General features: G+C 45.8%; 1 long non-coding RNA gene across 2 annotated transcripts; it reads right to left on the reverse strand.

Moving 5' to 3' along the window:
- Positions 1-588: 588 nt before the first annotated feature.
- On the reverse strand, positions 589-23,823 carry LOC107053745. 2 transcript variants are annotated; one of them, XR_006939637.1, is made up of 12 exons: positions 20,977-23,823; positions 20,207-20,315; positions 18,745-18,877; positions 17,266-17,637; positions 16,140-16,328; positions 15,843-16,049; positions 9,418-13,327; positions 8,526-8,715; positions 8,308-8,405; positions 6,642-6,766; positions 4,116-4,196; positions 589-1,420 (listed from the first exon to the last, which is right to left on the reverse strand). It is a non-coding gene; the product is annotated as an uncharacterized LOC107053745 (long non-coding RNA). The 2 variants fall into 2 exon arrangements; XR_005860807.2 differs by lacking the exons at positions 589-1,420; positions 15,843-16,049; positions 16,140-16,328; ... (2 more) ...; positions 20,207-20,315; positions 20,977-23,823 and adding an exon at positions 15,047-15,834 and having other exon boundaries at positions 1,862-6,766.
- Between the last annotated feature and the right edge of the window lie 273 nt (positions 23,824-24,096).

A 24,096-nucleotide genomic window follows, 5' to 3' on the forward strand; every position in this document is an offset into this window, starting at 1 on the left:
GTCAGAGCAGTGCTGCTCCGCATGGCTTCCAACTTTATTTCTCCCATTGCATAACGCTAGAGAAATAGCTAAAGACAGCAAAATGCATTGCTCCTCTGCTGCTCAGGCTAATCATGGCACGTCACCCAAGGAAGGTATTTTCTTTTCATAGAATCGTAGAATCGCATAATGTCCTGGGTTGCAAAGGACCACAATGCTCATCCAGTTCCAACCCCCTGCTATGTGCAGGGTCGCCAACCAGCAGACCAGGCTGCCCAGAGCCACATCCAGCCTGGCCTTGAATGCCTGCAGGGATGGGGCATCCACAACTTCTTTTTTAAGGACGGAGGATGTTACCTGACTTCAGTGACTCTGCATTGCTGGGAGCAGTGATTCCTGTGCTCAGTACCTGCTCCTGCCCCCTGGAAACCCATGGGCTGTGCTCCTGCCTGGGACCAGAGTCTGCTCGTGTCACTGCATGCTGAGTGTCACACTCAGACAGCAGTACATCTTCTTGCTCCCTGCAACAAATGCTTTCTTCCTGGTGAGATGTCTAAAAGGAAAATGTCTATTTGCACTATATATAAAATCTCTAAAATAGGCAATTTATTCATTTCCCCTTCACTTTTATTACACCTCAAAGGAGAAATCTGTTGCACAGTTTCTGTATTTTAATCATCCGTGAAAAATTCAATTAATATGCAGTTAATGTCTTGTCACTTTCACTAATATTAGGCAATGGGATTGAAGGGATGTAAAGCATGCACGGCTCACAGAGATAGTTTGCAGATTTATAACGTATACACTTGAAATTAGTCCTTGAAAATATGCTCTGGGGTGGCCAGGTCCTGTGGTGGGGTCAGTCACAGCAGTGCCCCCATTCCCAGTGCTGTACCTTCTGCTGCAGAAGCACGTGAGCTAAAACGTGCTGAATTGTCACTCTCCTTATTCCTTCCATATTCTTCTCATAAACTTTTTAAAACTCCACTTAAAGCCTATGTTGTTGATGGACTTCGATGGAATGGAAGTGTTTCAGATGCACCAGGTAGGTTAATCTGTCTGATTAAATCATTCTTCATACTTCAGATCAAATACCTTCGGTTGCGCAGTGGTAGTGCTAAGAAGGGCTTCTTGAGTTCTGCTGGGGAGATGTGATTCTGCCCCTACGTCTCCCTAATTGAGGAGCTGTTTTGTGTCCACTATACGTCACTTCTGTGCAGGTCGTACTGCTCAAGGAACATCTGAGACACCAAATATGCCATTCCTTTCTTCCCAGAATGATTTAAAAGTTACTCTGGGTCCAAAGGAGGGAACAGCAGCTCCTTCCACCCAGCGGCCACTCTCCATCAGGCAGCACCAGGAGCCAGTCTGTGCCTGGCTGCTGACTCCTGCAGGACTGATGCTGGGCTCATATGCAGTCTCCTGCACACTCTGCAAGCAGCTGTAAGTAAACCTTAAGAGAGAACTGTCAGGCAAACCTGGCAACCCGCTTTGCCCCTTCACCTCCTTTATAAAATGGGAATGATGGGTGTATCATCACCACGCGCACATGGAGTGGGTTTATGAGAGCTACAAGTGAGGATGCTCGCTCTGTATTTAGAAGGAGCAGGTTAAGTTTTTATTATTATTGAATTCTTATGTTTCAGAATGCTCAGCTCAGAGAGATTTTTATTAAACTCATCTGTCAGAATAGAAATACTTCCTGGAGAAGGCTGGATTGTAAGGGACGTATTCGATGAATGCGCACATATTATGTCCATAAATGTTTGTTAGAAAAATTATTCCCAACAGATCTGACAGAGATATGAAAAATTAGATCACAAATCTCATTAACGACAGAGCCACTGAAAGAGGGATGAAGCCAATTACTGTCGATATTACTTGTCAGAAGAATGTCATGGCTCTCGTCTCGATGCCGGTCACATATCTCTCTGTTGAAATAACTCCGCAGATGACTCCTTTTCTCCCATCAGCAGTGAATGAAAGAAGTTTCCACTTTTCTTATGCACATCCTGTTACCTCCGTTATCCGAGAGATGCACTGTTAATGCTGTGAAAAGTCGGGTGACTGCGGGACCGCACTCATTGACCCCATGTGCCCCTCCGCTCCCACCTCCTGCTGGCACTTCCGTGCAGTGAGGCATCAGGCTGCTCTGTCACCATGACAACTTTGCTTTTCATGACAAAAGCAGTCTGTCGGTAGGGATTTGAGCACTCTGTAAACGTGGCTACTGAGCATCACTCTTTGTCACCGGGAAAAAACAAAAAACCTAAACAAGTACTTTTAACTGGGAAGTAAAAGGAATGTTCCATGTGGGGGACCTGTAGTGGCAATGCTAAGTAACGGCCTGAAGCAGTGATTGAGCACCTGGTGGGAAGGCAGGGCCAGCCCAGGGGATCTCAGGTGCATGTAATGCAATGCAATGCAATGCAATGCAATGCAGCTGAGTGACCAGAAGGGTGGAGTCAGGATCCTCCCCTTCCCAGGCCTCATTTAAGGGCTGGCAGTGGAGGTGAAAGCATCTTGCTTGAGATCTCTGCTCCCTGGAGGCCTTCTAAAGGTAAGCAGTTTTTCTTCCTTTGTTTTTGCATCCCTGGCTGGCTGCTGCATTTGGGCTTGTTCTCGTTTGGTGTAGCCTAGGATTGTGCCACTCTCCCTTATTGCTGTGCTTTCTACCACGTTATAGCATTACAGTACTGCACTTGGTATGCCAGCTACTTATTTATGTGGATTACCTTAAAAAAATCATGTGCAGGATGATTACTGGGACCCTGAAGCAGAAGTTTCAAAATATCCTCAAAAAGCAGGGGTGAGAATTACTGGAGGAAAAAATAACCGAAACAACAACAACAACGTGGAACCTGGAAAATTTCCTAGTTCCTAATAAAAGCAAAAAGCCTCCTGAATTGACCCAGGCCTCTATGCCAGAGTCACCTGAGGAAAAGGAATTGGCGATTCTCAGCTACTTGCATGAAAGGGATGCTAGCCCCTCTGTACCTGGGGCCTCCAGTCCTGCCTGGGGGCCCCTATATTAAACTGACTGTGTTTTGGTCCCAAAAGAATATAGGGTGAGTTATGGCACTAGCTGATGTGGGTGCAGAAATGTCAATTATTTATGGTGATCCAACCAAATTCCATGGAGATGAGGTGGTGATTGGTGGGTTTGGGGCATAGACCGTGCCTGTAACCCAGACACCGTTAAAGTTGGGTGTCTTCCACACCAGGAGTGTAAGGTGTCTATTGCCCCAGTTCTGAAGTATATAACAGGCACAGACATGTTATGGGGTCTGACTCTCCAGATGACCATAGGAGAGCTCAGACTGAGAGAGAGAGATGTATTAGTTTCCAGGTAGTGCAGGCAATATTAAGAGGCCATGTGAAACGTGAACGTATTCACTTGCCCATTCTGTGCTAGATTACTAGTACTAAACAGTATAGATTCCCAGAGGGTCAAGAGGAAATACTTAGAATGGTTCAGGAGCTAGAAAAAGTAGGGATCATAAGACCTGCATATAGCCCATCCAATTCCCCCATATGGCCAGTGTGGAAGTCAGACAGCACATGGAGAATGACAGTGGATTATGTAGAACTGAATAAGGTCACACTGCCCATTCATGCAGCTGTACCCAATATTGTCTCCCTGGTGGATACATTGAGTGCGGAGTTAGAAACCAAATAGTGTGTCCTAGACTTTGCAAATGTATTCCCTTCCCATCCACAAAGAATTACAAGTTCAGTTTGCATTTATGTGGGGAGGCAGGCAGTGGACCTCTTGGTTCCTGCCGCAAGGGTATGTGCACTTGCCTACATATTGTCATAACTTAGTGGCGCATGACCTAGCAGACTGAAATAATTCTAATAACATCAAGCTGTACCACTATATTGATGATCTCATGCTGACATCAGACTCACTGAAGGCATTAGGAAAGGCAGCAGTCTTACTGGCTACCTATCTACAAAAAAAAAAAGGGTGGGCTATAAACCCACAGAAGTTGTAAAGACCAGGCTTGTAGGCCATTCCTGAAGATGCCTGATATATGGAAGATATGCCCTGACCTGCATCAACACAGCAAATGGGCTATTGCAGGGCTATCCAGTGCCAAAGCAAACCAGGGATATGCCATTAAGGTGCTTACCAAGATGATGGCTGCCTACGGAACACTTCGAGTCCCTTGGTCACTCTCGATGACTTATTTCACTGGTGCAGTGGTACAGTGCTGGACAGAAGAAAACAACATTGAGTGGTGATTCCATCTGCCATACAATCTGGTGGGGACAGGCCTTATTGAATGCTATAATGGTATTCTGAAGACTGCCCTGAAGACAGACTCTCAGTCCCTGCAGGGGTGGACAAAGACTCTATGAAGCCCTGCAGAACCTGAATGAAAGGCCTAGAGATGGCAGACCCAATGCCCTAAAGATGCTGCAGGCAACATGGGCTTCCCTGCTAAGGATCCAAATTATGGGCACCGATAATCAGGTAAGACCCCAAACTGGCAATTAAAATAATCTTCTGCTCCCTGCCCCTGAAAACCTAGAACCTGGTACCCATAAAATAGAATGGCCTTGGAAAGTGCAAGTAGGACCAATGTGGTGTGGCCTACTTGCACCTAGGGGAGATGATTGGAGGTTGGAGGATTGGTAGTCCCCCCAGCAATAGGTGCATGACCTGCAGATGTCATGGTCAATGTGCTAAGGGGATCTTAATCATGTCCCTGTGGCAAAGCAGGATCCCCCACCCCCTCTTTGATAGCCGCTATAGGTATGTAGCCACAGATATCAGGCCAAAGGGTATGGTACAGACAGCCAGGACATGCTACAGTGCATTGCATCAGGATCAAGAGAGAAAGCTGGTGGAAATATGATCAGACTTTAAATCGTGGTTATATAAACATTTACATATAAGACTATGTACATCAAGCTACGTATACTGTAGGTGTTGCTTGTGTGTATTACAGAAACACAGTCACAGAACCACAGGGGTTGGAAGGGACCTCAAAAGATCAAGTCTAACCCCCTGCTAGAGTAGGTACCCTATAATAGGTCATACATGTAGGTGTCCAGACAGGTCTTGAATATCTCCATACAAAGAGACTCCACCACCTCCCTGGGGAGCCTGTTCCAGTGCTCTGTCACCCTCCCCATAAAGGCACAGAGGTAGCTGTGTATGTTTACTTTCTGAATTATGAGCACATCCTTCTATCATGAGAATTCAAGACTAATTCCAGGGGCTGAGAGCAAACGCTGCATGGGGCAGTTCGGGCTTCATGTTGGTTTTAGCAATCATTGGTGTTGCAAGACACTGAAGACACATCTCCCCTTTACACACAACCCAAGTTTACAAAGCCAGTCTCACAGACTCACATCCACCTACAGAGCTTTGGTGGCTCTGACCACTGAGAGTTTTATATGTCAGTAACTGCCTCCGGTTTATCCACTGAACAGAGCACAGCAGAAGATAATCACAAGGATGCCAGGACGTATTCTAAGTGGAGAAACATTGGCAGTGGATGTCACTGGAGCAAGATCCTGGAGACTGTGGAGACTTCTGGGAAGGAAGGAGGTTGTGAGCATCGCTATCACGGCTGAGCAGCCGGCTGCTCCAAGGGGTTAGTATAAGTAAAATAAAAGAGGCGGGGAGAACAATGACTGCATGTGTTCTCCTATCTAGCAATGCATTGTCAGTGCAACAACGTTAATTTTTAAATGGGTTATTTACATTGCACAATGAAGTAAATGTACCTCATGTTCTTATTCTGACTCTTAATCCCAAGGCCTGTGGCTCCTTAAGTCTCATTTGTTTATCACCTCAATGTTACAGTCTGGATTTTAGCAGTGATCGGACTGAAGTTACCCTCAGGCTTTTATTCCCACAATCCCAGAAGCTCTCTTCAAACAGATCTTTATTTGTTGAAGTGTATTTATTATCCACTTGAACTTCTTTGAGCAGATCGTATTGAAAATGAGAACTGCACGAGGCTGTTCCTACTGCTTGCAGCTCAACATGCACTGAAATGGTTAAATTCAGCACTTCATTTTTGCAAATGCTCTCTCAAATTATTTTGGCTTTCGTGAAATTTTCTTCCCTCCGGCTTCATTTGCTGGCATATCTAAAAACACTTACACACGCATAACTGAAATCCAACACATCGATGGCTATTAACCTGTTGGATGTTACCTAATGAGCCCATATGTTGTACTGTCATTCATTTACTGTGACAGAAGGATGACATGGAAATGCTGACATGTATCTCTGTTGTTTAATGCAGACACAGCGTAACTCATTATTTTGTGCAGCAAACTGAAGTCTCTAATGCCTGCAAAACTGAAAGGGTGCTACAGTAACTGCTTGTCAGAAACAGAACAAAATCTGCCTTTCCTGTGCGCATATAAAAATACAGGTGACTCTACAAGCAGCTCAATTTGTCACTCAGCCCCATCCAGGGCTTTTCAAAGTGAGCTTTTAATTCTCTGTGGCTGCCTAACAGAAATCCCACCACGTCTGTGTGAACTGAAAGAACCGCACGTTTCTCTAACTGTGACCCCAAATAGGTATTAATGCAGCTGTTACATCCCAAATACTTCTCTAACAGTTCTCAGATTGTTCTCCCCATTCAGTTACAGCAGTCTGGATGGAAATAGAGAAGAAAACAAGTGCTAACCTCGTAGAGCAGTTGTGGATGGGTGAGTAGCAGCCCAGGGGCAGCATTTGCTTTAGGTCCTCCTCATGGAATTAGGGTCATTACTGTGATTTACTAAGAAACATATGTGCAAGTATGCACTGAAACTGCAGAAAATAGAATTTTAGAAGCTTATTCAGCAGTGGATTTCAGCATACAGATGCTGGATATAATATACTCGCACTAAATTGGATTCTGGGTGAATAAAGGAGCTGCTCTTAAATTCAGCTTGGAGCCCTGCTCAGCACTCAGTTTGAAATACACAGCCTTTTTGTTTCGCTTTTGCAACTTATTCAATAAATATTTTGGCATGCCTGTCTGTTACACTGCCTTAATCTTCTCTTCAACTGAGCAGAAATTAGCATTTGTAATTTATTCGCCAAGGGAAACTAAAAAGGCTTTGCACCAGGGTGAAATTGAATGCCCAACAGATAACCAGAATGCTGAGTCAGCACAATGTGCATTTGACAAATATGCCCTTTGCCTGCAGCTAACTTAATGGACCACATGGCAAAGAGTGGGGGGCAAGCGTTTAAGCTTTTATCTGTGACTTGCTGGAATGATGCAGGGCTGTGGTGGCTCACAGTGCAGTGCCATCATCCCCTCTTCATGGCCCGTGACCACTGGCCATGCCATTCAAGTCCCTTTTTCATTTGAAGCAAATCACAAGATGCCCATTTTGTATAATAAATAGCAGATAGACCAGTGTTTCAGTTATCTTACTGAGAAACAAAGTCTGTAATCAGCTCGATTTCCTTTTTTTCCCCTCAATCCAACCCCATGCAGGTTTAAATAAATTAACCCTAAAAAAAGCAACCCAAATACCCACTCAATAGATTTCAGTGACTAGACAGCAGGTTCACCCTTGGGATGATTTGTATAGCTCATTATTAGAATCACAGAACCATTCAGGCTGGAAAAGCCCTCTGTGACCCCCACCCCCCCCCCGTGCCCACTGCCCACCCCTCAGTGCCACATCCCCGCGGCTCTGAACACCTCCATGGACGGGGACTGCCCACCCCTGGGCAGCTGTGCCAGTGCCTGGCTGCTCTCTGGAGCAGACATTGCTCTGAGAGCCAACCTGACCCTCCCTGTACAGTCTGAGGCCATTCCCCTCTCATCTTATTGCTGGGGCAGAGTCCAACCCCCACTTCACTACATGCTTCTTTCAGGGAGTTGAAGTCACATCCTGGAGTCGATAAGGAGCAGTTTGAGCCATGCCCTTGGCCCCTCTCCTTACATAAGAGATGAATTTTTGGCACAGAGTGCTGTTTTGGTTGCACCTGTTTCTTATTTGGTCTCATGAATCATTTGGGGCATTGTTATGAGGCAGGCCAATAAGACAGACATATGCCAATTAGGGCTGTTCTGAGAAGCAGTCACAATGCATGTGGTTTATGAGTGCTAATGTCATTGATTTCTGCCTTTTCAATGAGCTAGCCAGCACTCTGCATAGAGAATTTATAATCAGAAACATCCCTCCGTATTGGCACATGGATAGGGCCTGACTTTTATTGCAGCAGCGTTTGATCGATGCAGCGATATGCCGTGTGGGGTGGTGAGCAATGGGTCTCATTCTGCCATACGTGGAGCAGGAGGCACTCCCAGCACAACAGCAGAATACCGGCGTACTTCAATGCACAGTTACCTGCTTGCTGGAGAAGGGAGGCATGAAGCTGTTCTCCCCTCGTGTCCCACTTGCACACACTCCCGTTTGCAGCACAGTCACAGAGCAGCCAATGCTTGCTGAAAAACAAAGTAAGAAAAAGGAGTGCAAAATGTACAACTATTACTCTGCATAAGAAAATTAAGGAAAGAGAAACCAGCATAGATTGACAGTGTGGGGGGGGGCAGATGAGTACTTACTTTTTCCAGGACGAATTGCTTTGGTTTTTTTCTTCCTTTTTAGTTTGTTATAACCATAACTTTATTTAAATGTCGCTTTTCTTTCCAGCGTGGTTGTGGTAATTTCTTAGAGAACATATTTTAATGGCCTGGCTGTACGCACAGGATTTCTGTTTGCTTCTGTAATTGCTTCTTAATTATTTTCCAATTGCTGAAACAACAGTTTCCACAGTTTATTAAAAAGCATTTTTGAAAGCTTTACCCGAAGGCATTGTCAACATTTTATTACTATCACTAACAGCCAGCACAAATGAATAATCACCAGCCCTGGTAGCTCGTGTCAAGCAGTAGAGAGCTGTCAGAGCCTTATGTAGAAATTAGGGTGATGTAGGAATTGGGATGCATTCACTGTGCTTCCAGGTTGGAGCAGCCCCATTCCCACCATGGGAATGGATTAACTTTAACCCCAATGGCATCTCTCTTTTAGGTGTGATGTCACTAACAGAGATAACATCACTGCGTTTGGAAGGAGAAATACTCTCAGAAATCTTAAAAATAACATTACAGCAACTTTCTTTTGTTGTTTAAGCCACTTTTGCCCCCACACATATATTGTAGGGAAAAACTGGCCTGATCCGTGTGGTTATAACAACCGATTGTAGGTTGTTATATGTATTGTTATATGTACAACCTCTATGTATTGTATAACAACCTACAATCGGTTGTTATAACCAGCACTGGGTAGCCTCAGTAGCAGCAGCCTGCTCCCCTAGCCATGTGCAGAGGTGCCCTTCCTGCAGAACTTTGCCAAGGATGGAACCAAGATTTACTGTCAGAGCAGTGAGCTGCTGCCCAACACAGTACCGCATCCCCCCCAACCCCATCACTGCCCCCCCATGCCACCTCTACCTACCAGTAATTCATGCCATCTCCTCGGAGGACAGAAGTCGTCAGTTCCCACGTCTTCTCAAACTTAAGTATTCAAAATACCTAGAAATTAGTCAGAAGTTTTAGGACAAAGGGTTCAGGGTGGGAATTTGCAGGATAAAGGACAGGTTTACCAAATCTCCCACTGCTTAAAACAAAAGAAAAGTGGAAAACTTCAAGATGTGCCTATCACAAAATATTTCTTTCAAACAAAAATAAAGAAAAGAGGGATCAAAGTTGGTAATTGGCATTCTTTTCATTCCAATTTGCTGCTATTTTCAAGCTCCTAATTTCTCCTCTATTGTTGAATAGGATCGTTTTGCTTTCCGAACCACCCTCCCCCCCCAGCAGCCCTGAGCACACACAGCCCTCCTTCTGCCTCCAGGCTGTGGTGCAGCTACATCTCACTTCAGAGCATCCTCCCCCTTTCAGCCAGCACCCACAGTTTCTGCCTGCTGATTCAAGGGCTGGGAAAGAGAAAACCCACTTGAACTCCTGGGGGCTGGAGCAGCACGAAGGTAAAGCCTCAGGTCTCTCTCTCCGTTCTTTCATAACAGTGCCATCTTTTCAAGTAGGATTTATTAGAAACAGCAGCTTCATTTCTATACAGGTGGGAAATAAATGCTTTGCTTATATTCTCTTCCTATACTCTTCTCATAACCTAAATCATATAAATGATTCCTCATTTGCCTTTATCAGCTATGAGAAGAGTATTGGCTGGATATAAAACTCTCATTTTAATACTTTGATTGGGAAATGCTATGAGAGGAACCGATGCCTTGAAGGCATTATGAGCTTTGGTGAAGCAGAAGTTCTCCAATTTGTGCAGCAGCAGAGAGGTGCCCTCACCCCTGAGCAGGATGCAATAGCTCAATATAAACACAAATGTATGGAGGTTGGACACATGGAACACAGCACTGTGATTGCAGGGTGACGTGATGAGGTTGGCACATAATTTACTAACGAACATAAACAGCAGCTGACCTGCAGATACAAGAAGGATACATGAGTGGTTCATCACAGGTGATGCTTTGCTGCCCTCCTGTATCCCACGTGCTGAGAAAGGAAACGCGCTTGAATGCTTCCCCATTCTGTCCATACAGCACTGAGAGTCTCATCACAATACAGAGTTGAGTTGTTGGTTTCTCCTGTACAGCTTGAATCAGCATATCACTATCCAAAGGGACAAACCAGAAAGCATGTCAGGCTGCCAAACAGCGAGCAGGTGCTGCAGCCAGGTCCTGGAAGGGATATGGGCTCAGCCCTGGGCTGCCAGGAGGGGATGGAGCCCTCCACCCACCTCAGTAGTCCAGGGACAGTTACTTACAAGAGAGAGTCTTAAACTGTTAAAAAAGTTTCCAATAAAACTGTTTTCATAAAAAACCTGCTTGATTTTATCGATTGTTGCAGATTATACAGAGGTATAGGCACACATTTCTATCACAGAATCACTGGAGGTGCAGAATTTACTGTCTGAATGCCTGTCACACATCTGTGTCTTTAAACCTGAACACTGCTTGCTCCGTGAAGCACATAATTCTCCTATTTATGCAAAGCACTCCTAAACCCTCTGCATTCTTTGTCCAGGTCATTTTGCAGCACTTGGCACCTGCCTGATCTTTTCCTTTGATGAATTTATTAGAATGCATACAAGCTCTGTGATGATAGTCAAATGCAGCTGCAGAGTGATAATATTTTATACACGTGTATGTATTAATGTTTATACAGAATCAAAGAATGAATCATAGAATGGCCTGGGTTGAAAAAGATCTCAAAGATCGTCCAGTTCCAACCCCCTGCTACGTGCAGGGTCACCAACCACCAGACCAGGCTGCCCAGAGCCACATCCTGCCTGGCCATATATACATACATGATGTTGGGCTGCCCAGCCCATAGCAGCCTCAGGCACCTCCATCCCATGTCCAGCAAGGGACAGGCAGACCTTTGACATTATACCACACTCCAACCGTGCGGAGGAAATACTGGGCTGTGAACTGTCAATGGAGGTGTGCCCACCATTGTATTGATATTTTCATGGAAACATTGTCCTTCATACACTGAAAGGTTTCCTACTGAGACAACAGGGAGTACCTCTGGCTACCCTGAACACCACTAACAGCAGAGTCCTACAGGCACACCTATGAGAAGCAGATGTGTTTTGGCTTCAGCTGATCACATAGAAGCTGTTGGAAACAGCTGAGTGATACCTCCTAGATAAACCCAAGGTATTTACTGGAACTAAGCAGAAGCATTATTATTTAGTATCGATCCCCCTGTGATGAACCATACTTTACAAGGTCACTCTAAAACACGAGCAATGATTCCAATGTTAAGACATCCTTCTCTTTGTAATGGGATAATCACAGCCATTCCTCCCACTGCCCTGCAGTGCAGCTTCCTGCATGGAAGAGATCTTGGCTTATTTGTGCACCAGCAGACCTGCAAACAGCCAATATACCGTATCAGAACTGAAGGCATCCTCAGTGCATCATGATCTGCACTGCAGCAACAGATGCCTTCCTTACCCAGACAGTTCACTGTGGAATGGCAGGGAGTACTCATCACAACTCACTTTTGACCCAGCAGCATGAGTTAAAGGTTATCTCACGGAGCATTGCACTGCCTGCTAAGGCTGTGGGACTGCAACGAGATAACAGAGAATTCTGAATAATAATTGAAAACTCCGTGCTGAAATCAATGCGATTAGACTATATCGATGTAGATATTTCTTTTATCTATAAGGCACAATTAAAAAATTGACCTTTACACAGATCTCAAGTGTCAGTCTCATTGTGAAGTTCACAGCTGTCAATGCCTGAACTGAATATTGCAAACATGCAAAAAAAAAATACCCCCTGCTAAAGTGCTCAGCAGCTCATTTGCAAAGCTTGTTTTCTATTAGACAAAACAACACACAGCCTCTAAAAAGGCTCTCAATGAAATGCCAGCTCAGGGTGGGCTCACAGAGCACACTGATGCCAGCTTCCTACCAGCTGCCCCCAGAACACATCAGCCCTCACCATTGACTGCGCCACCTTCCCCTCCTCCTCAGTATCACAAACCTCAGCCACTGCCTCCATGCTCTGCAGAAGCAGAGCTGAGCAGATGGGTATTTGGGGCAGAAAGCAGGATAGTGAAGCAGCAAACTTGTGCTGGTATCTATTCTGGCTCCCAGCATGGATGCCTCAGCATGACCTGGTGCCCAGAGTGGCAGAGAAGGGCTCTTTGTTTGACTTATCCACCCATTATATGTGCATAAATGACCCTGAGAGTACTTTGAAATGAAATTCCATAGCACACTTTCAGTACCAAATAATACATAGAGCTTACATTAGTCTCAAAGCAATATTCGCCCATGAAAATGAAGCTGCAAATGTGACACTGGCTGCTTTTAAGGAGCTTTCCTATTCCATCCCAAAATGCCGGTGACTCAAAATGACAGCACGCCCCATCCATCACTGTGTGGCCCTGTGTGTTCTCCAGCAAAAACGTGCTTGAAGAACACAAATAGAAAGCACTGCTGTAGAGGTGTACCAGCCCTCAGACCATTCCCAAGCTCAGTGCATCATTTAAGCCCCAGTACCTCATTCAGCTGCCAGTTCTGCTTACCCACGACTGATAATCACAGAACCATAAGGGTTGAAAGGGACCTCTGGAGATCACCAAGGCCAATCTCCAAATTATAACTCATCTTTCAGATATGATAGAAGCTGCTTCACAAGAAGTAGTTGAGATACTGAAGCATTACGTGGTTATTTAAAATACAGTTAGGCTGTGGCCTTCCTTGTTGCCTCAGCCAGAGCGGTGTGGCAGTCCTGGTGTTAAAACCACCATGGAGAAGAGGCAGGCACAGATACGAGGAGTTCTTCCAACACGAGGCAGGGCAGAAGAGGCATCTGCAATTGGAATGGAGAGAGAGAGGAAAACGGTGAAAAATAAGGGAGTAATTCCCCAAAATGCCAGTGCTGACTGGAGTGTGCCCATGGGAGCAGTGCAAAGTGTGCCATTATGCGGGAGCAATGCCTCCTCCCAATTAGGGGATCCAAAGGCTGAGGACCTCCTCACCCCATCAAACTGCTGGAAGCATCGGTGTTACTTAACTAACAAGGAATAGAGGGAAGCTGCTGCTTGTCAGAAGCTCAGCACCAGGAGGGCAGCCGCAGTGCCCATGGATTCAGTTCCTTCACCCATTGTAGGGCTGCCTCCAAGCTGCGATTAATTCTCGTGCTCTGAACTGCAGATAATGAATTGACTTCGGGCCCAGGTGTAAAACACAGCCCACAGAAACACAATTGCTGCTCAAATTCAGACCTAATGGAGACCAGAAACCAGTTACATAAATGAATACCTGTTTCTTTAAAAGAGTATCATTTGATTTGCCTAAAGGTGACAGAAAAGGAGGGTGATGGGGTATGGCAATGTGCCACGAGATGCATGATAGATTATAGCCCTACACTGTGTTTATTTGAACAAATGTTGTGACAACCCCCAGAAATTTGATTAGATCCACATTTTTTGCTTGCCGTACAACACGGTATCATTTTGTGTCATCTTGGAGGACACAGGCAATCATTTATCAGAATTAAGTGCACACACTAATAAAATCATTTCTTATAACTCCACATTAGGAAAACATTTGTTTTAATTTGATGAACTGACTACTGTAGTATCTCCACAAAGCAGAAGGGCTGATGCATTCTGCTCTGGGCTCTCCCATCTTTCTGTGCTCAGTTACGTATTCAATATATACATATATGTATATATATATTCCTATTTTGTGGATGCTGAGGTATACCAGCTAATTAATCCTTTTAGCAGTTCTGTAAGAGGACAGAGCCTACTTCCTAACTACTGCTTTGAAAGATTTCCATCCCTCTACGAGTGGGATTTAAGTCAGAAAGTACCTGCACAGCCCTACATGTGGATGCACAGCCCTACGTATGGATAAAGTCAATTTAATCAAAGAGAAATCTCTCGACTGTTCAGTGCCTTACATCAAATGCTAACTAAAACATCACGGAGCAAAACTGCAAAGGTTTGCAGAAGCAAAAGGTCAGCTGCATTTTAAGAATAATTACATTGTTAAAAAAAATGTCTTAAAGAAAAAAGTGAAAGCATATTAAAAAACATTCTCCTCCTCTCCAGTTAACCCATTTTTTGGATAAGAAAACTGGATGTGTCCATTATTTGATGCCTCCTTTGGAGAAGCACCCCAAGCACCCAGCATTGAGGACATAGCAAATCACATCACTAGTTGATAAGCCACAGCCACCCCACCTGCTGCTATCACTGTGCCCTCCCCACTCCTCCTACCTGCAGGAGACCACGAACACATCCCATCATATCTCAGCCTTCCCAGGCAGCTCTGGGTGACCCAACCAGCCCTTAGGGAGGACCTAAGGAAGGCCAGTAGGGTTGTTCCATGCAACAAAGGAGAGAGGAAGAACTGCACCCAATGGCTGCAGCAAGATCTCACAGTGGATAGGTGATAGCCAGCATTATCTCTGGCAACTGCCTGCATTATGGGATGGCTAATTAAAAGGCGTGATTAAAGACAGCCACCTCCATTGTTAATTACAACCAGCAATTAAGTCTGGGTACTGAACACAACGCACCTCAAACAATGTTGAGCCAAGAACCGGCCTCATCTGGGTAACGATTCCTGCACTGCCTCATCAGATACCAGTGTTTTCTCCCTGAGACTTTTGGAAGCCTCCTTCAGGACATCTCCATCTTCACATCCATCTTCCCAGGCTGGATGTGGCTCCGGGCAGCCTGGTCTGGTGGTTGGTGACCCTGCACATAGCAGGGAGGTGGAAACTAGATGGTCCTTGTGGTCCTTTTCATCCCAGGCCATTCTATGATTCCATGATTCATGTCCTTTTGCAGGAAAACTGCTGAGAGCATCCCATGCCTGGACTCTGCCTGCAGTCCCACAGCCACCTGCCCACACCCCATACCTCAGACCCCAGGCAGGGGATCCAACCACCCCCAGCACAGCCCACAGGGATGAAGGAAACCAGGCAGCTGCAAAGAAACCTTCGTGCAGATGGTGACAAGACAGAAGATCACAGAGCTCCAAGATAAAATACATCAGTCACACAGCTGAAGTGATTGAATTTACACATGTTCTCCTCTGTGCATGAGGAGAACAGAGGTGTTCTTATTGCTCAGGAGAGAGGAAAAAACAATTCTAATACTTCCAGTATTAATTTTAATATTAATCTGTTGCCCATAATAACTTGTAAAATACAGAGATCTCAGCTGAGCTTAAGGGAACTGGCTTATGAATGTGCATGTAGAGCGTAGCTTATGAAAAGTTAAGGTTACATTGCTACAATTTTCAGATTAAAAAAGCCTGGAATTTAATTACTATCAACAGCTGACCAATGTTCCCAGATGACTTTTTACCTTTAAGCAGTTTTGGTTTGGATTTTCTCAACTCACTTCACCACCCATGAGGTTCCATTGAGGAAGTCAGAGCAATGGTAGCTTGCAAGGCAGCTCCAGGTCAGAAGGAAGAACTCCAGCATACATCCCAGCTTCTAAAGCAGAGCCCAGCATATCTTCTTGTAATGATTCTCCCACCTACATCTTTGGGCCGGATCCTATCAGCCTCTGGAAGTAAAACATTGGATAAACAAAGAATGTTTGCAGTCGTTCGCCTAATCTAAATATTTCTATTAAAAACTACAAGACCATACTTACTTGTATACATCAGAATAAGGCATGCATGGCACCTAGCAGAGGCTGCATGCTCAGTCTCCCCCCCAGGTACCACTCAGCACAAGGTGGCTGCTCACCGTCCGTCGAGCACAGGTACTAAACGTGTCTGCACAGCTGGTGATGCAGGGGCAGCAAACTGCTTTTCAGCACTTGCAGAAGACTTGTGGTCACCTAGGATACAAACAAAAAAAGCCATTTATTATTGCTCTGGAATTTATAGTACTTCTGGCACTGTACATTGGCATCTACTAATGGCTCTTGACAGCACAAGGAAATAGTCTGAATTTTTTCCAGGACTCTTAATGTACACAAAAATGTGTACCTATTTGCTACCACCAAGTCCAAATGGTTCCAGTTTTCAGGTCATTACTCCTTGCTAAATAAATCCAATGGAACACATCACACCATAACAGCCTACCTGCTTGTTTGCCAGCTGCTACCCACAGTAAGGGGATGTGAGGGACCTCCTTTTTCTGTGTGCTACTGAGTGAGGGCGTCTTTCCTTAACATCCACAGTGGCTTGGCATAAGTCAGCCAGGCTCAGAGGTAAACTCTTTAAGGTTTAAATAATTTATTTCAGTAGGGCTTTTAATTGAACACCTAAGCGGGATTCAGGTTTAGCTCCTCAAAAAAAAAAAAAAACCTAAAAAAAAAACTACCTGTCACATGGTAATAAAGCAGAATAAGTGGAAACTGAGAAAAAGAACATTGAAACCAAAACATAACAAGATCTGTGTAAGGATGTTGTACAGAGGGCCCTCCAGGACCATGAGCAGGAGTCCCCACGCTTGCTGGCCCTGGCAGCATGCTCTCAGAGCTCCTAGAATCCATCTGGAAGTGCTCCGCTTGGTTTGTCCTTTAGGATTATGATACAGGAATCACTGCAAATGAAAGTCACAATCTGGCCTGTTCTTCAAATCTTTATCTCAGTATCTTTGAGCTGTACCAGCATCCCTGGGCTGGAAGAACAGCAGGAGGCACCACTGCAAAAGGTTCTACCGATGATGGTTGTATGGAAGGGCAACAGCAGAGACCCAGCGCTAAATTACTCCCCCAAAAAGGGTGATGGTCACAGCCCAGTTAAAGAAAGAAAGAGAGATTTGCTTACCCATCCAATGATCAGGGCTCACTAAACACTCCAAAAGGAGGGATTTCCACAGAAGCATCCTTTCCTTGTGGCTGCCAGCTCTTAAATGAGGTTAGGAGGGGATGGAGACAGGGTCCACCCCTTCCAGTCACGAGGTTGAATTGCTTCCACCTGTGCTCCCAGGGCTGGCTGCATCCCTTCACCAGGTGCTCAATCACCGCTTCAGGCCGTGGCTTAGCAACTCCCATACAATGGTCTTTAATCTCAGAGATATGGCCAACACTTGTTCTGCTCTGTTCCTTGGTCTGTTTCACAGATGCTGGGAGCAGAAGGCTGCAAATGCTGTGTCTCCCAAGAATTAAAGAAATCTACTACTAGAAATCCTTAATTTCCCTATAGAAAATAAAGGATGTAAATGGGATTTTACTTGAAGGAATCTTAATAAGTTTATTATGAATGATCATTTTATATGCATGTTCTGATACTGTGTTATGATCCCCAAACTACTCTCACAGTCACATTCATCAGAATAGACCCCGTTGTTCATGCAGAAGCCCACTGAGACCCCAGAAGGCCAACTGCATAGATCTGAGCATACACAGCCTGTGTGCTTGCTTTAGAGCATGCCTTTACATTAAGGATTTCCATTTTGTGGCGGAGTTTTGATTATTGTTTTTAGTTTTGTGTATGTTTTTAGTTTGGATTCTGACTTAATGAAAACAAGTATAAAACGTAACAGTATGAAAAATACAAAAAAGACAATTAAAAAGGGGAGAGAAGAGTAAAAAGTTGCAGCAATGTAAATTTCAAATGCAAGTAAGGAACAATCACTTCTGGCAATGGCAGCAGTTAATTCCTGGAGGTGGTCACCCATAAAGAGTGGGCAAACTCAGCATTGCGGGGGATTACCATGGCGTGGTTGGACAGGGTCCCGAAAAGCCTGATCCCAAAAGTCAGCCCTGTGCTGAGCAGAGGATTACAACGGATGATCACAGTGCCAGAGGCTGCCCCAGGCAGGCCAGGCTGCCAGACTGGGCTGGGATGGCTGGAGAGGACCAGCGGATTGCGTGGGTTGTTGGAGGGGAACCCAGCCAAACTGGAAGAGCTGCCCCAAAACATGTTGGTTTTGTCACGCTGTCAGGACATGATAAAAAGCTGCTGCTTCAGAAAACTTGGTTTTGCTCATCGGTTAGAATTAGGTTTTATTAGCGCGGCGGCTGGATGGGTTTCCAGGTTATTTAGGGACTTGGATCCAGGAGCTAAAAAAATTATTTTACTTGTTTAGAGATTGCACAAGACAGACTTATAGGAAGAGGTGATATATTGCTGTGGTGCTGAGAAGTCCCACAACGGCAGTGACTGCAGATACTGGAGCCCCAAATCCCTCATCTCCCCCATTGCTTTGGAAACGAGCCCTAGCCCAGCACACTGCTCACACCATCAGCCTGCTGAAGTTGGAGCTTTTAAAATGTCAAAAACTGATATGAAACAATTACTTACCCAGATCCTCGTTGTGTTATATCTGGATTTAACGCAGTAGTTATCCATGTGTTGGGTACCACAGCTGTTATTTGACAAGTTGAGGTTGTTCTGTTTCTGGGGGTGTTTATGGAAATGTTTCTCCCCAGTAGAGCTGGGATGAAAGTATTCTAGTATTAAATGTTAATTTAATTAAATGTTTAAATACTAAAGTATTCTACAATTAAGTGTGGAGGTTGAGGGCCCTGCCTATGGCAGGGGAGTTGGAGTTTGATGATCCTTGAGGTCCCTTCCAACCCAAGCCATCCTGTGATCCTATGATCTATGAGGAATCTCACCCTACTGCACTCTGGCTCTGGTGAGTGATGGCATTTTTATTCCCATTAATCCTTCACAGGATTAACAGCCAAGGAGGTGCTCACATTCACACACCATTGCCAGATCAAGTAAATTATCATATTAATCACATGTATGATATTATTGTCTTTAGGGGATTGCCTTGTCTGTCCAAAAAACACTTTAAGCGTATGACACCAAAAGAGAGCAAGCTTTAGTTTCCTTCAAGCTGCATTATTGATAATTGCAGGGTTTATATTCCAGCTTGGACCTTTCTGACCGAGGATGAATTTGTTATGAAAGTAGCAATAGCAATAACTTCCCATTGCACAATGCTGGCAGAACAGTACCCAAAATGCCATCTCTTGGGTAGAATGTGTCTGGAATTACAACACCAAGAGTGAGGCACAGAACCCGGTGTAAGGAGCAGCTGCAGTTAAATGAATTATCTTGCAGACTGACAGATGAGAGCACCAGCCAGGATGAGGTTGCACTTATAATAAGAGAAAATGAAAATAATGTAATTTACTGAGAGGAGAATCAAATGGGCGATATGCAAACCATACCGCAGCCTCCTCCGCCATGTCTGCAGGCATACTGCTTACACCTCCTGCAATTTAATTTCTTCTGTGCTCTTTATGGACAAAGAAGGAACATCAGAGTCACTTTAAGGAATCAGTGCTGAGGACCTGGAAGCTCTGTGTACCTGCAGGCTGGGCTGCTCTCTCCCCACTGTTGCACATCAGCCTCACCATGGCCATACCTCCAGCGCATCTGAGACCTGAGACCCAAACACCACTGCTGCAAATCTAATCATAGAATTGCTCAGGTTGGAAAAGGCCTTCCAGATCATCAAGTCCAACTGCAACCAAACCATACTACCCTAACAGCCCTCCGCTAACCCATGTCCCTGAGCACCACATCCAAACGGTTTTTAAACACATCCAGGGATGATGACTCAACCACCTCCCTGGGGAGCCCATTCCAGTGCTTAACAACCCTTTCCCTGGTGCTGGGAACTTCAGCACAGTGGCTGCTCGGGTTCTGCAGTACATCACTTCAGTGATGTTAAAAATTACTGTGACTTTTCCATCACTGCCTCAGATCTTATGTCCTCCCATCATGGAAGGCACAAGGAAATGCTCACCCAAATGGTCAAGAGTTTGGCTCTCAGTTCAGACATGGGCACACAGGTCAGAAATGCACTTTGTTGCTTTCCTGATGGAGCAAGTAAACCTCTCTTTGCACACACAGTCCTGAAGGAGAATCACAGAATCATAGCATCATTAAGACATCAGAGACACCCCCCAGCCACCTCCACTGTGCCCACTGCCCACCTCCCTCAGTGCCACATCCCCATGGGTGTGAACACCTCCAGGGATGGGGACTCCCCCTCTCCCTGGGGAACCCCCCCAGGATGCATGCAGGCACCACAAGATCACCACCAGCTGCCCTAACGGCACAGCCAGCCCTCCGACCTGTCAGAGCACCTAGAAATCAGTATCTACCAGAGATGAATCTACTTAAGGAGCGGGATGCTTATCCCTGACTAATACACTCTGCCTTCAAAGCAAACAGTTTTTATTGCACCTCTAACTATAAACAAATTTTCAGTCCCTAAGCAAATTTGCTGTGCTGAGCACAGTCAACAGAGACAAACCGAAGCACAAGTAAACAGTTTATATTTGCCTTTTTCTTAAACAGAGCCCTTCCCTCTGCCCATCAGTTGCACTGACAGCAAGCTTTCTGCCCATCACCATGCAGCCCTACACATAACACCCCCCTGTACACAACACCCACCCCCCAAACACAAATTGACCATTAACCCAACCAACCCACCTCCCCTTCTTTTCTTACTCTATTTACATAAATGAGCCCAATTAAAACACGTTCAGCATTAGCCCGGTTAGCACTCACTTGTGACAAGGCTGGTTCAGCTCGTGGAGAGATGCTGGTACCACCATCAGTGTTAATTAGATGCTGAACAGGTGATGGCAGAATGCAGAACATTGCTCTGCTCCCTCCTCACCACACACCCAGCACAGTCACAGCAAAAGGGCCCTGGGGTGCAAAAACCAGAGCCACAGGGCTGGTGTCAGATGGATTGGTGGAGATACCGCTTCTATCAGGAATAAAAGGGATTCATTAGGCTAAATGGCATCACTCATGCCAAGAAATTTAAATTGCACAGCTAATTGAGGTAATTGCCTAAACAACTTAGGTAATTTATGTTCTACAGCAAAACTGCTAAGCCCCCACCCCTATGGATTTACTACTGTTATCCTTTGTTAAATGATAGCAAACGTTTTCATAAAAAATGCTGCAAAACACTTTCTGTGCTTTATGAATTTTACAAATCTTCACATGAAAAACTTTGCTCTTGAGCAGACATTGTAAGCAATGGGCTGGTAGTCTACTGCACTGTGTTATCTTTGGAGGTGGGATTTATGGGACTGGCCACCACAGACTGGCTTTTAGGATACAAGAACATCTCCCTTTCTGCAATGCACTCACCTTCCTGATGACACCCTTTCTCCTAAGGCTGGCTGCTCAGAAGCATGAAGCTTGGTTCGCCAGGCTCCTGTGCTGACCAGCAATAAGCACCTCTCCCATCACCACAATCACTTCCTCTGGGTGACTCTGGCACAGCACACTGGGTGAGATGAGTGATGCTTTCCACATGTTGGTGTGGTGATAGGAAACCTTTAGGGTCTGGGAGCTGAGAAATCATCCCCCAAAAGCTGCTGGCAACAAAGTGCCACCAAACAGGTAGAGCCCATCAACAGCATTCAACGATGTTGCGTTTCTTTGAATGGTGCTTCTGTGCAGACTTCATAAAATGAAAGGCCTTCAGCTGTCATGCTATCTCCATCTCATAGCAATGTGAACAGCCATTGGGAGTGCAGACACCATCCCCCAGCTGTGAGACTTGCCCCGTGTCACTGGCAGAGCTGCAGCGCTGTGCTCACCCCTGTGCCCAACCAGCGTCGCTCACTGCACTGCTCAGAGATGTTACTGCTGGAGGAAGTGTGCAGGGCTGGGGGTGTAACCATGGAATCATAGGATGGCTTGGCTTGGAAGGGACCTCCAAGATCCCCCAGTTCCAGCCCCCTGCTATGGGCAGAGTTGCAAACCCAGGCTGCATAGGGCCCCATCCAGCCTGGCCTTGGTGAGGAACAACATGAAAACACCGTCACTTGGCTGACAACACCACGCAGGCCATAGCAGGTACGTTTGGCAACCCAGCCCTGCACAGAAGCCCAAGAACAGCAAGGAGAGCATGCACAGAGCACTCTGCCAGCAGCGAGCACTGTCTGTGGGTGCATCCAGCAATGAGCACTGACGGGTTGTTTGTTGGCACTTGCAGCTTTGCTGAAGGAGATCTGTCATAACTATTTCCTCATTAACGCTTCTGATTTCTGCAGCAGTTGAAGTGTTTGGGTGCCTCTCAAACCACCCCCGCCTGACAAAACAAAAGCCAAAAAAAGCCTCCCTGGCCCTGCTCAACAGGTTCAAAAGATCCCCAAAACAGATGGGAACGAGCTAAAGCCAACATGTAAATAGATTCTGCTCTCTCTGAAGCCATTCCTTCCCAGCCTCTGAATGCAGGGCATTTGGTGTGACCTGCTGTTCTATCCCCAGACAAGGAGCAGTGTCCGAGCACAAACACATTGCTGTCCATCAGCCCCACTGCTGCACTGAGGAGGTATGGCTGCAACCAAATCTGCAAGTTCTATACCCAAAGAATGAAGTAAAAAAGAAATCCGTAGGTTCCAACACACCGCCAGCTTGTGCTTGTGATGGATGCTGAAGAATTGAGCCGTATGCCTGACAGCTTCCAAATTAAACTTCAGGCTGCTTAGGAGGCTGTCAGTCAATAAATCCAAGTGTTTAAAAGGTCTGGGGCTGTCTCCTCTGCCTGTGAGACAGGATATATGGTTTGGATGCTGGGAATCTGGAAGCGACAACCCATCCCTTTCACCACCTCCTGGATCACATTTGTACGGTGATTAAGGGAGATTTTGTCCCTTCGAAAGAACACAAGAATTAGTATTCCATCAGGCTGTAGCAATTTGATTTTCTCCCCATATCCATTGCCCAGAAGGCGAGCTCCCTGCTTGCATAAATGTGAGAAGCACTACAAAGACTGAAACAGAACAACCACAGAAGTGCCTGAATGCCCCATACAGCAGGACTCACTTAATATTTTTTAGGAGAAAACACTCTAGCAGTTTTGAAGATAAATGCCTTATTTTTAACCTAACACTCTATTGAAAAATCTCTCTCTCCCCCCTCAGAGAACTGCATTTCATCCTGAAATGCCCCAGAATCCCACTGGGAGTCAGTGGTTGATCAGCACGGCAGAGCTCTGTGGCCCCAGCCCCCGAGCACAGGGCTCCTGCCAGGACCCTGCCTCCCAGCAGAGTGCATAGAATCATAGAATAGAATCATAGGATGGCTTGGGTTGGAGGGGACCCCAAGGATCATGAAACTCCAATCCCCTGCCACATTCAGGGCTGCCATCCTCCATATCTAATACTAGACCAGGCTGCCCAGAGCCCCATCCAACCTGGCCTTGAACACCTCCAAGGATGGACGGGGCATCCACAGCCTCTCTGGACAGCTGTTCCAGCACCTCACCACTCTCATAGGAAAGAACTTATGTCCCTGAGCATCGGTGCCTTGGGGACATCCTGGGATGGGGAGGTGGTCTCATTGCAGACCTTCCTTCTTAGGAAGAACTTCAGTCACCATCAATAACACTCCCCCAAAAGAAGCATGGAGTTACACATTGAGGTCAGAATGACTCTATAGCCCTTCCAGCCCCTCCCCCACCGAGGGCTGGGTGCCCCCCCAGCTCAGGCTCCCCGGGCCCAGCTGTGTCCTTGGGCACCTCCAAAGATGGGGCAGCGCAGCTCTGTGCAGTGCCAGGGCTGCACTGCCTCTGGGTGGAGGATTTGTTCCTGACCCCCAACCTACCTCTCCTCTGTGTAAGTTTAAAGCCATTCCCCCTTGTCCTATCTGTAGATAGGAAAT

Source organism: Gallus gallus, chromosome 6 (genome assembly GCF_016699485.2).
Source record: "Gallus gallus isolate bGalGal1 chromosome 6, bGalGal1.mat.broiler.GRCg7b, whole genome shotgun sequence".
NCBI classification, from domain to species: Eukaryota; Metazoa; Chordata; class Aves; order Galliformes; family Phasianidae; genus Gallus; species Gallus gallus.